This window comes from Dipteris shenzhenensis, chromosome 1, assembly GCF_047967505.1.
Source record: "Dipteris shenzhenensis isolate YYH24624 ecotype China chromosome 1, Dip_SZ_1.0, whole genome shotgun sequence".
NCBI lineage: Eukaryota > Viridiplantae > Streptophyta > Polypodiopsida > Gleicheniales > Dipteridaceae > Dipteris > Dipteris shenzhenensis.
This window is the reverse complement of record NC_141596.1, coordinates 48725675-48745086: the sequence shown is the minus strand read 5'-3', so window position 1 is coordinate 48745086 and position 19412 is coordinate 48725675.

Below are 19412 nucleotides of genomic sequence, written 5' to 3'. Positions count from 1 at the left end.
GCTACTACCTCTAGCTACAAGTAATGAGACTATATGGGTGGTGGAAGAAAAGAAAGCCATCTCCTCCACCTTGTCAAAGTGCCCTACTCGAGCAGGCTAGAATCACTCCCTTGGATCCCACTAAACCTTTCTAAGAGCACGCCCCTTCCACCATAACTACGGTTGCCAGTGTGCTCCCTCCCTATCAACAAAACCAAGTCTGGATCCTCTACCAAGTAAGCCCATCCAAGATGCCCCAAGATGAAACCACAATCATGATCCTCTACCAAGTAAGCCCATCCAAGATGCCCCATCCCACTAATCACTGTCCATCTCTTCCAATAGAAGGCCTCCCTTCCCTACTTTATAGAACCTACATTGGAAGTGGCACAGAGTTTGCTTGAGGAACTATACCCTGAGGGTCACTTTCATCCACAAAAGCTTTCTAGACCAATAGTGTGGAGTCCAGGTGGTACTCAACCTCTCCCACGAGGAGTCCGATTACTATATCAGTGGGGTAGGATGGATAAGACCAAGCATAAGTGCTTTGAGACTCTAAAAAGTCTTCTCATCAAAGGGGAGCCTTTTCTTGTAAGAGGTGTAGGTGAGAATATCCATTTGAACAAAGACTGCCCCACAAACCACTTGTAGGATGGGGATGTTCCCTAAGAAGCCCATGTTCTTGACTACCACTTGTAGTATGGGGGTATTCTTAAGAACCTCGTGTTGCATCAAGAGCTTCTAGGGCTTATATCCTAGAGTGAGACATCTCACTATCATCTTGCCCAAGAGGGCTACTCTGCATCTTAGGATTAATGGTGTCGAGGCTCCCTTGGGCTTGTGGCAAAATCAAAGTTTGCCATGTGACTCTGGCTAGAGTATTTTGGGTGCCATCTGGAGCAAAGGAAATTAATGTATGGATTTCAGCCTAATTGCAAATGAATGAATTATTTGAATCGTAAGTTTGTGCTGTAGAGTGAGGGTGGGAGGAGATTTCTTATGTAATGACCTGAGTTGTCTGAGGAATTCAGCGATCTAAGTTGTATGCATTTCAGAGGTGCTTTTAAGGATGGAAGTTGATGCTATTGAAAAAGGCATACACCTACAAACAAAAGCTCCACTTGCAAACACTTTGGCATTATTAAAGATTCACCAAACATGAATAAAGTCAGTATGTGGCACCACGACGCATACAACTTCATCTACAAGAATTTACTCATCTTTCAAAATGATCATAGTACTACATTTCAAAGCTAAGGAAGAGGAAAACATGTCAATTGGTGAAGCCCATTGGCTGGTGTATGAAGAACATAATCCATGTCAATTGTGAAGCCCATGGGCTAGTACTAAGGTAACAGAGGGGGGATTTTTGAATTGGGGGACTTATATTCCATTTATATATATGAGGGGATTTAATATAATTAACTATATAAAGGGGGAGCTTTAAATTCAACTTCCAAACATGTAAATATATAGAAGAGGGTAAAATTTTTTGCTTCAAAATGTAAAATGTAAAATGTTAATATTTATGATTGCTCACACTTGCTATATGGGTTCTAAAAAGTGACCCTTGAGGATTTCATAGGTTATCCCAGTGCTTGCAATTTATTGTAAGTTCTAACCTTGATTTAGATTGCAAGTACTAACCTTGACATCTAGACTAATCATTGGACGTTTAGTATGCATGTGAAAACCTAAATAGTTAACGATAATGGTGAATTAATTAATTTTACATATTTTTGTAGTACCCATACAAAATTATCCACCTTTTTTTTCCATTGATTGTCTCGATATTGTTGCAGTAAATTATTCTTTGTCCATTGACTAGAGACATGATACTTCTCGATACTTGCAAAGCTTGAGACATGCCTTGAACATCCAACATGACCTTCCAAATCTGATCCACACCTATACCATGATTTAAAAAAGAATTTGTAGAGGCCACATGTGAACCCTACTCAGCTTAGTAAAAGATTTTGTAATTTACCATAGCCAAATTAACAAAATATGCTCAGAGAAATCCTTAGAAATGGGGCCGATAATGGATTAAGTTTAGGATTAGTCATAACTTTGCAAAGTTACATAGGAAAATCCCCTTTCAAGGCTAGTTTGGCAGCCATATCTAAGATTACCCATGTATTGCATCATTTTCTCACAAGCAAGATCACCTTGCCAAATCATGAAAGGGCAATAAAATATGATGTAGCGATGCAAAAGATCAAGCCAACCACAATGAGGGAGACAGAGAAATATATATCTCACAATGACATCATGTAAACTAAACTAGATGAGATATCTAAATCCACATAGTGAAGAGAGAACCCTATCTCACCACAATGGGGGGAGATGAACAAATTTCCAAAATCACTACCTTACCATGACATTCCATAAATCATTTAAACTAGCTTTGAAAAAGAAGCTTCCAAATTGAATACAAACATAGCTATAGTGTATTGTTGTAAGGAGGATAAATAAGAATTTGATGCGGGTACTTTAGAGCAATCACATGCAAAATGTAAAGATAAAAAGACAATGGGAGGAGCTCTATGTAAGACCTCTATTTGATAATTTTAATAAAGATTGTATGATTCTAGTTAAAAACCTATCTCTGAAGTGGGATCACTGATAGTGGAAAAATGATATGCAAGAAAGCGTCAAAATAGAAATGTACTCAAGTCTAGAATCACCTTGGTATACAATACCCATGGCATGGAGATATAACACCATGGTTTAGTTGTGAGAAACTAAAGTGGAACTTAGCATGGGACATGGGCAGTGTGGAAACTTTGCTAATAAATAGCCAATCCTCTTTGAAAATACCCCATGAAAAACAATAGTCAGCACCCTACCAATTGTTTATCCACATGAGTCTAGAACCATACCAAATAATTTCACTGCCAGGCCCGACCTACTAGGGAGAGTTTGGCAGAGCTTCAGTAGAAAAGCTTGCGATGCACACTCTCTATTGACGGGGCTATGTATTGCTCTGTTGATAGTCCATGGCCACTTGGCACCCAAGGTATCTCATTGTTTGGCCACATAGCACCTAAGGTATCTCACTGTTTGCCCCATGGAATCTAGTCAAAACCAAGGGTAGTCCTCCAATCTCAAACCTCTTGAACCTCCTCAGTCACTATAAGGAAGCCAACTAATTTAGTCCAGTTGATTCTGGCCCAAGAAGCCTTCCAGTAATTGGCTAGAGCCTCCCTAACTGCCTCAAGTCTCTTTGTAGAACCCTCCACATAAAGTGTCATTTCACCTGCAAACTATGAATCCAAGAGTTCTTCTTGTCAGATTGTGAACATCCTCGTAAGGCATGCAATCTAAGAGCTCAAAAATATCCCAATGCCTCCACTGCAAAAAGTAAGAGAAAGGGGTCAAGGGGACAACCTTGATGAACTGAATGAGAGAAGGAGAATGCCTCACTTGTCTAGACACTAATAAACATTTGACTAGAGCTCCCTGCATATAAGGCCAAGAGCCTCTGATCCATCAATCTAAAAAACCTAATCTTTGCATGTTGCCCTCCAAGAAAGATCACTCCACCTTGTATTAAGCCTCTCAAGATGCAAGAGGCTGAGGCTTCTCCCATCCCCCGAGCCTAATCTAGTGCCTCCTAGAAAGTGAAGATGTTGTCTAGGATGCTGTCCCCTTGAATAAACCATGTCTTTGTGTCATGAATAATATCAAATATATGGGGCTGCAATTAGAAACTCAAGATCTTGTACGTGGTGTCCAGTTGAGTGCCAGTTGAGTGATTACTCTTCTATGTTGTAGATCCATCCTATTAACCCCCCTTCAAGATCAAACAAATCTACCCACAACTCTGAGACAACAGGAGTGAGCCAGTGTCAAAAATCTATTGGAAAACTAGTCAAAGGGGGTATGGATGTGCTCCAAGAAGCACCTAAAGAAAGATCGTGTCAATCCGTCCTCACTAGGGCTTGAAACACAAGCGAGCAAGCAAGACCTAGGCTCTCAGTGGCTAGCAGATTGACACAAGTGTGCATTGCTTGATCTCCAGGACATAAAGATACATAGTGCAAAGTTTTCCTACCACTCATCTAGGGCCTGATGGGTATAACAGGGTGAGAGGATGACCAAGTAATTCTTTCAAACCATAGGACACAAGTAAGAAAGGATGCAACTACAAAGACGGAGAGATGCGATGGACTCGAACCCCTAGGAGATTCTAGAGATGGCTATAGATTTCTTTAGGAGTTTGTTTCAGTCCAAGGAGGAGTCCCCCCGTGTGCTTGTAGCCTGAGACTTTGTTCAAGCCCACATTCCAACAATGGGGAGGAGGGGGATACAATGGGGGATCACATTACCCTTGCTCAACAAACGGTGGGGATCAACTATCAACCCTAGCTCAACAAATGGATTCAACACAGATTGCTTGGCATGCTGCTGAAGAGCTACAAAGGTTTTGTTACAACCATGGTTGCAAGACAATAGTCAACATCAGTGACTTTCCAAGTCCCTCTGATTCTATAGATAGAAGCTTAGGAGAGAAAGTATGATGGATCCCAAAACAAGGCCTTTCATGCACAAGACAAGAGTAGAGGCAAGAGAAAGGGCAAGCCTAGCACAACAAGAAGCCTGACCAAGAAGAAATGCTTCTAGTATAGCCAAAAGGGCCCGCACAGCAAAAGATCCAAACATCCAAGAAGGCCTCCAACATCACAAGATGAAGAGAGAAGTATGGGCTGCTCCTAAGTAGTGTGAGCAGCTGCAACACCTCTGAGAGAAACTAGCATAGCGTTGCATTGAAACATAGAACAAGAGAGGTTTGGGGAAGCTCCAAAGTTAGCCCTTTGAGAGAAGGCTAAAGAGTGCTCTAGCAAGACAATGCTGGACACATATTGATTTGCTAAGGCCAGCCAAAGAAAATCGAGCCTGCGAGAGGCCAAGGAGCAACCACCATCAAGACTAAGGGCTGTATGGGCAGGGATGGAACCTAGGTGCTGCTCCGACCCTACATGACCTCCTGAAACCACCAGTGCAGGCAAATAGATACCTTGCCTGGGCTTCCAAACACTACAAGGGATTGTACAACCACTCATCGTAATGGCATACCAACCAATTGTGGCTCCAAAAGGGGCACCAATATAGGTAGATAAATAGGTCGACAGCCCTCAACCAGCAATGGTGTGTCAAAAAGGCTACCCATGGGGACAGAAAAGGGCGGGGGAGGGTGCGGGAGAAGGTGAGCAACAAAACAAGAAGGGGCAAGGGAAGGAGTGTAGATGAAGAGGAGAAAAGTGCTTACTTTCATAGCGGGCTCTTCTGTTGCTTCGATGAATTCTGCCTCTTGGTCGGCGGTCACCTTGCACAAGCACACACTTGCACTTAAATATACCAGAATATAGGGGGGAAATGCTAATAGTAGAGAGATGAAGAGTGCTTACTTGGAGAATGTCATACGTGAGGTATCGGACTGCATCAAGGAATGCAGTGTAGTGCTGCTTCATAGCAGCAAAATAGTCTACTACTTGAAAGGTGGCATTGCCTTCATATATTAGAATGGGATGACCTTTCCCTGGGGCAACACATGAATACACGTGGCAACATTTTTGTTTTAGGGTGTCCTTTGACCATGTTCCGTGTAGGTCATGCTCCATTATTTTTCCACGCAGCTGACAGTCTTGTATCCAGCATGTGAAAAACTCTCTTATCTCGTTCTTGCAAAGTCCTTCCATGACCTTTTCACTAATAGATACCTTGATTTTTTGTGCAATTACCTTCGCTTTTTTAAGTGGCTGAATTGGAGGTTGCACTAAGGCGTGCAGCTTGTCCAATTCAGACATCTTTTGAAAATGTAGGTTGGACTCATGGTCTAGGAAAACTATGTTAATGAGTTTTTGTTGAAGCGTATTTGCAATGTCCTTTGCTTCTTTGCACACGGATAGAGTTCTATCTGTGTCCATTCCTACAAAGAGGTAGAAATAGAAAATGGAATCACAACTGAGATCTAACATCCATTCTCATCCTTAAACACTAGCATAGTCACTGAGACCTCTCAACACCTAGATTCAATATGTTACAATGAAACAATTTATCCCATTATTTGAAATTTAATAGTTTCACCCACTATTCTCATTAATGCAAGTCCAAAAATTACACCTATATTCCTTCCTTTGCAAGACATCGTCTCCAATCGCTAGAATCAACAAAAGTCAAAACCCTCAAAATGTGTAACCAATGGACTCAAAAGCTTAAAAAGGGACTCTATTAGATGAGGAAGCAATGGATGTGGATGTGGAAGCTTAGATTGAAGAGGCCCAAAGGAACCAATGACATTAAGAAGACTTTTGATCAACATGAAACAATACCCCATTTACCACCAAATAAGAGAACAAAAAAGGAAGACATCTAGCAACTACAGATTGGGCTTCCCTTTTTTTCTCTTTCCTTATAGCAGCAGCAATAGCTTCTCATCCTCGGGTTGGAAAAAGTTGAGACAGTGAGGGGCAATTTGTCACTCAACCTAAGGAAGTTGAGTTCACATCACATTCCCTCTAGATATCCATTTGATTGATGCAGCAGAGGAGGGTTTTCGATAGAACCACTTACCTGGTAGAGGCCAACAACTCTGGGATTGGGTGTACACCATAAGACCACATTATATCTCACAGTCATATCATTTAGGTTACTTGGTAGGGGGTACTTTTGAGTTTTGGCTTGTGGATTTCTGAGCAAGCATTGACGGTACTTGCTAGTACGCCTTTAGTATTTCAAGAGAGGGTCATTTACCTATGTCCATGGTGGAAACACTTTCTTATGACCGGTTATCTTCCTAGGCTTTCAAATGAGATCAGCTCACATCGTAGGGTAGTGGAGCACCTAGCCAGCTATGATACCCTCCGCAAGCGGTAGATTTTGGCTTGTAGATTTTTGAGCAAGCATTGATGGTACGTGCTAGTATGCCTTTAGTATTTCAAGAGAGGGGCATTTACCTATCGCCATGGTGGAAACACTTCTTATGACCGATTCTCTTCCTAGGGCTTCTAGACAAGATCAGCTCACATTGTATAACCAGCTATGCAAGCACAATGACACCCTCCGCAAGCCATAGATTGTGATATGCTCAGACTCTTGTGGGGTCAGGTACCATCGAAGTCTTAGCCACTACCTTTGGTGATTGCATATTCCATAGGTGAGGGACCCTAGGTGCAATAGAGAGTTGTTTATGAAGGCCTCCTAGATCAGTGTCTCTTCTATCAAAGAAGAGGTTACTTAATTAGAGTAGGGGGAAATAGTCATCATCCTTTCCCCTTGTTCTTCCTATACCCCAAAATTATCCCCAGCCTTCTATTCCATTATACCTCCTATCCCTCCTATATAGCCTTCACTTTCTATATCTCCAGTTCCACCAGTGCACCCAATGCCCCCATTCCCTCATACCAATTCCTATTCCCAAGATTATGGAATCTACAATACTTGGTATTAAGCCAGAGGGCTTGTCAGGGGTGTTTCTAGGTGTGCATCGAGATTGGAGGACTCAGAGGTAGAGGCAGAGGCTCAAGCAGAGATGGCAGAGATGCACTCTAGATACCCAAGAGGCTCATCCTTCTACAGAACTACCCAGGATGGAGGTTCATCTCCCCCAAAGTAGTCTCAAGACTTACTAGATTCTATGCAGAGTCCTAGTGGAGGGCTGGTTCACACAATTTTAGAAGGTAAAAATGGTTGTACCGGTCATGGCTTCATCTTCGGTGGCTCCAACCTTAGTTGTAGCTACACTTCTCTCACCACCTGTTGGATATCAAATCTCATTATCTAGATCTCTTTTATAGAGAGTGATTCTCAGGGAAGTAGCTCACGACTTTTCTCTCATTGTTCTACTTTGATCTTTTTACCTATGAGGGGAGCTCGCCCATGAGTTTGAGATCACCTGGTATGCCTAAGGCTTGGATTTTTTATGCTCACATAGTTTCACAACTTTTGGGTAGGATGGATGATTGGGAGATACTAGCAGGAGAGCTAGTGAGAGAGCCTAAAGATACGAATACATGCAATAGAGTCTCATCTCACTTACTCTAGGAGAGGGATCGGGCTTTTGATGTAGTCCTTCATGTCATCTCTAGCATCTAGTTTGGTAGGGCTTTCTTTATCTCACATTTCAAGTTGATAGACAAAGGTCTCCCCTCTACTTTCTAGTCACCCTTTCCATTCAGTCTATTGATGGGAGGTATCAAAGACTCAAGCAAATCAGTTTTTGGGTTCCATAGTCTCCACCAAAGAGGATCATATCTTGCACTCTACTTCAAGTGGTTTTAGATCACACGGTGTGAGATATGGACTTGAGAGGTGATTGACAACAAAATTGCTAGTCAAATGATGAGTAGGGCTTGGTTACCTAGAGTCCATAGTCTTGTGTGTTCTCAAGTCCACTCTTGTCTGGCAAGGGTTGGGTGATGGCAACTCCTTTTCCTATTCTTTACGGTCTATGCAAATATTCCTGTAGACATCTGTGCATGCTAGTTTGATATTCAAGACCTTGCATTATGACAGAGCTTCTTCTCACTGGAGGATGCCATCATTTTGTAGTTGAGCTAGGTGTGTCCATGAGTACAGGAGAGTCTTTGGATAGTGTTGGAGGTATCATACCCAAAGAGTGTGGTGATGTGATGCATTAGTGTGCAGTACTAGGAGTTCTAGTTCTAGTTCATGTGTGAGTGCCACATGTCACCCTATGTGTTATCCCATATACACTTGGTACATGTGTGTGTGTGCTCATCCTAAATAAGGCTTGTACTTCACTTACCATGTCATCCTTGATGAATGAATGAAAGCCTTCATCATGTTTGAGCATCATTTCCTCACACCCTAACCTTCTCTCTCTCTCTCTCTCTCTCTCTCTCTCTCTCTCTCTCTCTCTCTCTCTCTCTCTCTCTCTCTCTCTCCTCTCTCTCTCTCCCTCTCTCTCCACCATGTTTCTAACATGGTATCAGAGCAGCTTCACCTTGTCATAGCTATCGCGTCACCCTGCCATAGCTACCACATCATCCAGACCTAATGCTAATCCAAAACCCTAATTTTGTTCTGGCTTTAAGTTCTATAGCCACCTCAACCCTGCTCTTTTTTGCCTCTATCCTGTAGCCATTTGTCCTCTATTGTGCCCATTCAGCTCCACCATAGCCTACCTTTCCATAGCCGTCTCCTTTTGTGCTCATTTCACCTCCTATTCCCTGTTATTTCCACCCGTTCTGAGCACCTCCTCCTGCCACCTTGCTACTCTTGCATAGCCGCCTTGTGGCAACACACTTCTGGCCACCTTTTCCAACTTTTTGAGTAGTTCTAGCCTTGCCAGTGGTGTGTGGAGGCCATCCTTTGCATTTCGAAACATTTTCCAAGGGCTATGTGCATTTCGGAGCATACCAGGCTTGCACGTGTGAAATTTTGAGCTATTTCAAAGCATCTTCAATCCCGTTTTTAGGCCTCCTTGACCTATTTTGGAGTAGTTGCTTGCATTTGCAAGCTATTTTAGGGTTGTTGTTGCAGATCCACCTCCTTCACACTCATTTTCGGGGCTGCTCTTCGCCTCTCATTCATCCCGAGGCTGCTCTAGGTCACTGTTTTGCATTTTGGAGCAATCCTTTGCCTCTCTTTGGCCTGCTTCTTGCCATCCACTTTCATTAAGCTCCTTGGCATCATGACTTCATTGTCCTCCACCTCTTTGCTTGTGGAGAAATTCAAAGGGGAAGGTTTTCCCACATGGCAAACCAAGATGTAGCTACTTCTTATGTGCGAAGGTGTTTGGGATGTTGTTGAGGATGACAAGAGTGAGTTACTTATCAAAAAACACCAAAGGATTTGGAAGCAACAAAATGCTAAGGCCATTCCCTCATTGGTCTTTGCTTGGCCGGCACTCTTATTTATCATGTGGACTTCAAGTCAATAGCTAAGGAGATTTGGGATAGCCTCGAGACATTGTTTGGTATTAAAATCACCAACTCTAAAGTCCTTTTGAAGCTTAAGTTTTATGATTTGAAAATGGAAGAGCCATGAGTTGAGTGATCATCTAGCATAGTTTCAATCTCTTGTTCAACAACTTTGAAGTATGAAAAGCACGCCAAATGATGAAGATAAGATGGCTATCCTTATGAAGAGTATGTACGGAATCTCTCACTTTGAGCAAACTCTTAAAGTCCTTGGCCTTGCCACTATCACATTTGATGATATGGTGGCACTCCTGATTGAGAGGGAGTGTGAAGCCTCTCTTGCCTCTCCTGGTGATCAAGCATTTGCTTTCACCAGCAAATGGAAGACCAACAAGAACATTACTTATAGGTTTTGCGAGAGGAAAGGACACATTGAAGCTCATTGCTTCAAGAAGAAGGAACGGGAACAAGAGAAGCACCATGCCAATCTCCTTTGTTGAAGAACAAGCTGAACCTGAAGAGTTCCCAGAGGAGATACATGTAGCTATAGCAAAGGTTCATGGCCTCTCACTTGAGGACGAGGACATATATTGTAAACTTTCACATAGTTTTTTTTTGAGATGGAAGGTTCCATTGGCTCTAAGTGCAAGGATGAGTTAGGAATGGGATTTCTAGGCCCCCTATGCTATGTTTGTTTGTGTTGAGTCAATAAAGGTTCTAGCCTTTAGTTATCCCTCTAAACTGAATGTATTTGGAATCAATAAGAGGTACTTTGCCTTGGGTTGTCCCGCAAAAATGAATGTATTGTCTTTTACTTTGGTTTGATAGTATTGACCACCCAGTTCTAAGTAAGGAGGGGTGGCGAGTGATGGTTTGCCCTTGCTAGTTGCAAGCTGACTGAGAGTTTACTATCACACAGGACGTGTTGGATAGTTGGAGTTGCTCTTTGCAGTATTGCAGTGGAGGGTGTTCGGTCTACTGGACCTTACGTGTTGGGTCTCACTCTCTTTGTTGTAAAGGGGGGTGTTGGAGATATCATAGCCAAAGAGTGTGGTGATGTGATGTATTGGTGTGTAGTACTAGGAGTTCTAGTAAAAATGGAAGGATGTGGTAAAAAAGGGCACAACAGCCCCAAAGAAAGAATTGATATCATAGGCACTTGAGGAAAAGAGAAGGGCCAACAAGGCACTAAATGTCCTTGTGAGGGGTTCAATAATAGGGGACACACCGATGGCAGATGTCCAGGTACTACTAACAAAAATGGGGTTCAATCTCACATGCGAGATAGCCTGGAGGGTAGGCAAACCTAAAGCACCTACAAGGCCACTAGTGCTGAAGTTTAGGACAACCATGGGCAGGAGCAACTCTGAAAGGTACAAGAATCTATCTAGATGATTATCTCACTCTCCTACAACAAGAGCATCGAAGCGAAGGAATGGTACGAGTAATGGCACCAAGAGAAGCACGGAAACGGGCAACATAGAGAGATGGTAGAGTGATCATCTGAGATAGAGGAGACAAGGAAGAGAAGGAAGAGGGGGAATTATGACAGTGTCAAGCCCATGGAATGAGTACACTCTGGACTGAAAATAGCAGTTTGGAATTGAATTTTGGAATTGAATGGCACACTATGGTCCGGATCTTGGAGGCTTCTTGGAAACATACAGTGATAGGGACATGATATTTTACATTGAGATGCATGAGAGCCCAAAGAGAGGGTTGCCCACAGTGACATGATATACATGGGAGTCAGCTCATAGAAGGGAGCTAAGGAGAGATACCAGAGTATGAGGCTCTAGGGGGTAGTTGTGCTCTTCAAATCACACCTGAGGCCATTCATGTCTGTGGCTCGGTGAGAGGAGCATGCACGTCACATGTGGATACGAGTTCAGCTCTAGGATTCCTAACCTATCTTTATGGTGATATGCTACTTTCCTCTAGACACGTCTTCCTATGCACGAGAGGTCACCATAGAGGGACACAGTCCATATGAGACAATCCATGATGACATCACGGAGTTCTCCAGGCAAGGAGACATCCTCCTGCTAGGAGACTTCAATGCATAGACAAGAGATAGACAGGTGGGGTTTGCTTGATTTCATAGATGACAAAGATCCTCACATAGTCACGGAGCTAGATGTAGCTGAGCTAGGGATACTGAGACACTCCACAGATGCTCCACATGTGACAAGATATGGGTGACATCTACTTGATTTGGGAGTAGTCTATGACTTGATCATCTATAATGGTCTTCAGAGATGACCATTGTCTAGTGGACTCACCTATTTCCCACATGGTGGTGGGTCCAGTACAGTGGAATACCTACTGGGCCCAATGGCCCTTGTATCATGGATACACAATTTCATTGTACTCCCACCCCCACTTGGAGTTGACCACTCATACCTCGCCTTCCATGTCTCCGTCACTATGCCACTCACAAGGAGAGCCCCCGTCATGCCTGCACGTGTTCAGATCCACTTTAATCGTGCCCTCGACCCAGTTTACATGAGTCACTAAGCCAGAGCACTCCCCGCCCTACTTGAGGATGACATAGACCTTGAACGCACCTCGGACGCCCTTGTCTTAGTGGTATAGGATGCTGCCACCAAATCCTTTCCCATGACCCGATCCACGCGAGTCCGAGATGGGAAGACACCTTAAAACCCTTGGTTTGATATTGAGTGCAGAGAGGTGAGAGCCTACCTCGTACGAGAGCAGACTTTAGGGCATCTGACACCATCTGAGGCACAGAGGAGTTTTCGATAATTAACACGCCACAAGAGGCGGGCCTTTCTCACACATAGGATGGATGAGATTGTCAGATCTTTTCGAGGAGGAGACCCGTCTACCACTGGATGGGGTTTCCTAATGGAGGGGAAGCCACCTATCCCCATCATTGACCCAGATGTTTGGTACACGTATGGATGTTTCCTATATGATGTCCAAATGCAGACACCACCGAACATGTCCTCTATGCCTAAGCCCACCACTTGTCACTTATTTACCACATAGAATGTCCGGGCTGCACTTCATTGGCTACATAACCGAAAAGCATAGGATAATGAGGGTCTATGGACTAAGCCCTTTGTGCATGGGCAAGTCCTAGATCCAATCCTAGCACACAGTTCAACCAGGTTGTTTGTCATGGCTTCCCACCCACTTGGAGCACCACAACTATTGTATTGATACATAAAGCCTGCGACCCTATGGAGATTGTGAATTATCGCACTCATGATCGAGCATAGTTTGGCCACGATTTATGGATCGGTTGTAGAGAGGGAGCTTAGTAGTTATATAGAGGCTCGAGGGCAGCGAGCCTCTGTATTCACTTTGAGAGCTATCATTAAGGAGGTGAGCTCCAAACACTAGAAAGTCTACCCATGCTTTGTAAACTTTCGGAAGGCTTTTGACACGGTCTCGTGTTCCCACATGGTCAAGAGACTACAGGTGATTTAGATTCTAGAGACGCTGATTTGGGGGGTGGTGAGCTTATGAGTCAGTTCAAGGCACAGTGCATGCCCCAAGCGGTCTATTGGATTGGGTCGAGAGCACGATTGGAGTGAAGCAGGGCTGTCCACTCTCATTGACCCTCCTTAGACTCTACATCGATGAAATCACATCTTTCATAGATTTCCTAGGAGGCGAGGCTTCACTCCTAGGTGACCTCATGATACAAATTTTGTTATATGCCGATGACATAGTCCTCATATCATCCTCAGTGGAAGGGCTACAGCAACATCTAGAGGCACTAGAAATGTTTTGTAGAGAGAGAGACTTGCCAGTCAACCTTGGGAAGACCAAGGTTATGGTCTTCAACACCTCACATGCAGTGACTCGTCGACTCTATCATGATTAGACAGTGGAGATAATGTAGTCCTACACATATCTGGGGGCAGTCTTCACAAGACCCCTTTCACGATGACCCACACAACCCAGGCACCACTCACGCGAGAATGGGGTGCTTTGGCCCAACTAAAGAGACAGTGCTTCTAGGCATACTTTTAGGACCCACCAATGAAGAGCTGGCTCTTTGACACACTAGTGTGACTGACGGCCATGAATGTAGCACCCTTCTAGGGATGTGACTTACCGAAGACCGAGTGGAGGAAATTTGAGCAGCTACATGTGACTATAGGATCCAAGATGATTTGGAGTAAGCCTTTAGTTCCACATGAGATAGTACAAGAAGAGTTTGCCATGACTCCCCTACAGATTGATGCCATCTTTTAGACAATGACTTTCATCCACATAGTTTGGGACTTGCCTCGATGGAGATTGCTGAGACTGGCCTTGGAGTCATCCAGAAGACTAGCAGAGAGCAGAGCAGACACATGGTATGCACAGATATCCACATGGTTTACCACGCATGGTATCCAAATGGACAAGCTCCCTCCTTTTCAGTACATCATGGACGCACCCCTCGAGTCGATCTTGTGAGATGAGATCAACCATATCATACGGTTAGATCTCCTTTAGCTCCATATGTCTCGGACTTAGGAGGGAGACCAGGAGCTCCCCACCAAGTCCCAGTTCTATCGCGACCACTTCCTGAGAGTATCAAAGGAGGGATTCATTATTAGACCCTATTATCTCGAGGACAAAGGAATCTCACATGCGCTAAGGATTGCCATCGGATAGATCCATGTCTCATCTCATCAGCTAAGGATCGAGATGGGGAGAGTAGCAGGCATACCCAGAGAGCAGCAGCGGCTATGTATGCTTTGCACACTAGGAGTGATTCAGACAGAGGAGCATTTCCTATGTGTCTGTCCATCCTATTATGAGATTAGGGGACAATACCATTGCCTCTACTAGGAGGGGAATGGCTTCGGTCCACACTCACAATTGATCCACTTCTAGGATTAGGTAAACATTGGGCTCTATCTACTTGAGATGCAATGACACAAGGAGATCCTACTATGATAGATTAGACAGCAGCAGGAGGTGATCAAACCATAGGATAGAGAGTCTAACACAGCACAACGTCACATCATGACTTCTATGCATTTGAGTCAGCTCTGCAAGACACATCGGGATGGAGGTGGAGGAGATAGTTGGCATGTGGGCATCCTGGATTACTAATAGAGGGATGCAGAGACCACCTACAGCACGGAGAGTGACCAGAGCACACTCTATTGAGGTCTGTCCTATCACAGCTTTCCTCAGGGGAGACCGCCCGAGGTGAGGGGTTACCCTGAACATAGCCCAGCGAGTTCAGAGATCGAGGAGACCACATCACCCTGTGCTACCACAACATGACAAAGCTCAACAGACGCAGATCCAAAATAATTTTACTGCTCACAGGCTTGCCACTATGGTGTAGGGCTTTGGCTTCTGATCCTGAGTCTTAGATCTCTGACCTTAGCATGCTACAGCTCTCAGCTAGTCTTTGGATTATATCTGATTTTGTCTAAGCTACTGAGCTTTGTAGAGTTATCAAGTTATCAGGTTTTTCGTTTTTCAGTTTAGCAATATTAGCACTTAGCAAGGGCCTTAGGCGCCCTTTGCTCCAGCCCACTGGGGTTTGTATGAGATCATCCTTTTGGTGTACTTTGTACCTTGTGCCATAGGCCCGTGAGGTCTTCTATGGACGTTAATACATCTTTATTTCTCTCTCTCTCTCTCTCTCTCTCTCTCCACCATGTTTCTAACAAATAGCCCATGCTTTAAGGAATATTTAGGTTGATGCCAGCGACACCCCTAAACACACACACATCCATTTTATGTCCAAACTTTCAATCATTTCATGGGATGTGAGGGGCCTCAATGGCCACAGATATATCACAGGACAAGATGGTCATACGACATGAGTATCTCATCTATAGTTTCTAAGAGACTCCCTTTGGCCCATCTAACTGGGATCTGCTCCTGATATTGTGTTCATTCAAGAGCACAAGTTGTCATAGGTAGGATAGACAAATATAGATCAATGCTCTGAGGTCACAGCACATGGAAAGAATTTTGAAACCCAATTCAATGAACGAAATAGAGATTGGATAAATGCTACATGTGGACAAATGGACAAATGGCAACTTATGATGTTCACACCCCTAATGATGCCCATCACTGGGCTGCCATTTCAGCCAATGGTAGGTGCTCAATCCATAACACATAGAGGTTGCCACACCCAAACATGCTTCTAGATGTGGATGCGGAGAGCCCTTCCATGGGCACCAAGCTTGGCTGCCTAGCGATGATGGGCGGCCAAGCATCGAGCCAATCAAAAGACCTCCTCAAACCGCCATCGCAAAGCTTTCTACTATGGGGTTCTCCAATAGAACAAATGAGTCCAAGTTCATCTTCTTTTCTTTCTTGCACGATTTTCTGCTCGCTCTCCTTTTGCAAACAGATCAAGGGCCAGGTACAATAGTTCTAGTACGATGATCACTCCCCTTTTGCTATGTGTGCTATATGACACCGTGATTTGTATTGAAGCCTCTTATCAAATGACCCCTGCACTCTATATTGAAGTTTCTTATCAAATGACCCCTCCCCCTCCCATTAAAGTCTAAGTGGTGGAACTGTCATTTGTTCCCACATCGCGCTCTTGGTTGAGCATCTTAAAAAAGTCTGCAAAATAATTCTGTAATGTTCTTTGCCCAAGTCATTAAAAAGCACAAAGTGGTTTCAATTCACAAACTTCTTTCCTTAATGTGTACCATCCATAGATGTGCAAGAAGTTAATAGACAATGCGCACAAGAAAGATATAGAAATATCAATAATCATATTTGCATCCAATGCGGACACAATACAAAATCTATGTCTAGTGTTTCACCCTCTATCAGTAGAGTGATGACTAGATGTGGACCTTGTACATATACCAAAGATGTTGTTCTACCTTTTTAGAACATCCAAAACACTTCTCTCTCCTAGAGCTTGTGTAGGCCTTATATGTGTGCCCCACAAAAGATGCATTCGGATTGATCCTTTTGGACAACCACTCATAAGGTATCGCTTTGCTATGGATGCTTGACCTCCTTGCCGGTCCATGGGTAGTGAATGATGAGGCACAAGTTCCTCCTTTTGATCCTGTCTTCCTTGCTAATTGTGAGGGCAGCCAATGGTGAAGATCTTGAGCTCCATGATCCCTGTAGTCAAACACCTCCCTTGCTACACCAAGACACCCCTAGGTTGGACCTTGAGGTAGATTGGACTGCTCCACAATTTTCTCTTCAAAGGGATAGGGATTGCATCTTGAAGGGCTCCCTTTTATTGACCCAAAGAGGCCCCAAACTGGCCCACCAGTCTGTCCAAAGCAACCAACTTGGTTGGCACCCAAGCAACCATCCATTAGGCCTTAAAAAATCAGTTAAAGCAGCAAGAAGATATTCATGCTCCCAGACCCATCTTGCTACCTTCAAATGTCTTGGGTCATCCTCAGTCCCGATGTTGAGGTACCACCAATCCCATGCCTGATCCAGCTTGGGAATACTTGTGGATGTGGGGTGGTTGGTTGCTCCTTCCCTCAACCCGACATATGCAGGAGTGTCTTCGAGGGAGAAGTCCCCGCTCACTTCCCTCAACCAAGGAGGAAGGGATGCTGATGCGGTCTCCGTAAATGGTTGAGATGTAGAAGGGGAATCAGTAGAGGACTTCTTTTTACACTTTTGTGCCTGCTTGAGCATCCCACGGTATGGTAAGCCTTCCACCTCATACGTGGTTCAGGGAACATCTTCTATCGTATTGAGATTTGCTTCAGAAAGGTATAGGTCAAGCAAGGTAAGGTCCCTAAGATCTTCTTCAGGTGCAAGGTGTGTTTGCCCCGTACTCGAGAAAGCTTTGACTCCAATGCGTATGTGAACTCATCCCCGTAGGTGCTCTTGGTTCCGTCTATGTCCAACATCTTGCCTGAAAGTGCTTTGTGTCATTGGAGGAGAGTAGTGGCCACACCATTGGTCTTCGACACTAGTCATGTTGTTGTTAGACTTGGCTTCTTGATTAGACTGATCTGAATAATCATCCACACAATTAGTACTCTCCTGGTCATCTGCATCACTGTCTCACTGATCTCCATTATATTATTGGTATCATGAGCTTGCTCTTTTGTAGTGATTGTGAAATAGCCTCCCTGATGATTGGTGCTTCCCATGTCATGTGTCAACATTGGATCTAGCTCTTGGGGGTTGGTGTTGCACATGTCATCAACCTTTGACCTTCTTGCTCATTGGCTCTGGCGACGTTGGTGATCTCAGCATCAACCTCCCTTGTAGTTGCATGAACCATTCGTTGATACATGTAAGGATTGTTGCAAAGACCAAAGGGCATCGTGTAATAGGCGAGCTCACCTAGACCAAGGGCCAAAGATGTAGTAGGGCTTGCTGCTTGTAGGTCCCTCTCACTTGGAGGATGGTCATCATGATCTGGAGAACTGAGTTCCACCATGTTAATAGACAAGGAGCCCAAGGCGCCCATCCAATCTAAGATAACAGCTTCATCCTCATCTTGGTCAGCATGATCCAACAAGTAGGTCAAGCTTTCAAAACCATCCACCATTTGTGCCTCCTCTATTCCATCTTCGTCATCTACAATGGGCTAGTCCCCAAGAGCCCAACGCTCCTTTTCCATTCCAACTTGCTCTTCAAAATCCTCTTCACCTAGTTTGATGGGTCAGTGCCGTGCTTTTCCCGTGACCATATCTATTTCCAAGGATGTGGATCCTAAGGGCAACCGAACTTCATCTGTGGAACAATCTTGAATGGCCTTTGTTGACTGCAACCATGGTCAACTAAGAAGTTAAGGCTAGGTTTGTTCATCCTCGGTCATGTCCAAAACAACGAAGTTGGACAAGAATGTCACACCGCCAATCTTCATGTTAACACCCTTCACTATCCCCATAGGCTTCACTCTGTGTTGATCAGCCATGCGGGCTTAGAAAGAGACATCACTGGTCAACTTCAAACCCAGTTGTTGTTGTGTACCTTTGGGCATGATGTTCACGACTGCACCCCCATCGAAGAATACATCCTTCAGCTCCAAGCCATTAATATCCCACAGTGAGCTATTCCAGTCTCTAGTGCAGGCCCACATTGAACATGTCCCTTGTGTTGACCCCATGGCATATGGTTCAGGAATGCAATGGTCTGGGTCCTTGATTTGTGGGGACAACAAACAAAGTTGATGTAGGGTAATGTTGAACCTGAATTCCATCAAGTCTTGGATCAAGGAGTAGGGCTGGGTCGTTGCCTTTTGTAACCTCATTCTCCTAGATTCTGTTTGAGGGTCAAAGCTCATGCGAGGTGGAGGGTGCAAAGGTGAATGTCCAGCCATTGACTCATGTGATGTCCCTTTCAGCACCTGCTTCCCTTTGTCTTGTGCTGCACCATGTCTGAAATGTCCAGCCTGTGACTCATGTAATGTTTCTTCTATCAGTTGCTTCCCTTTGTCTTGTGCCATACTATGTCTCAATGGCCCTCTTTCTTGGAGAAGATTGGAAGGTCCTGGTTGCTCCTCCGTACCCTTGTTATGTCCTAGGGTTGTCACCTCCTTTGCAAACTGCACTGATCTGAACTTTCGGGAAGGAAACTGAGGTGTGCTTTCCTCCTCCT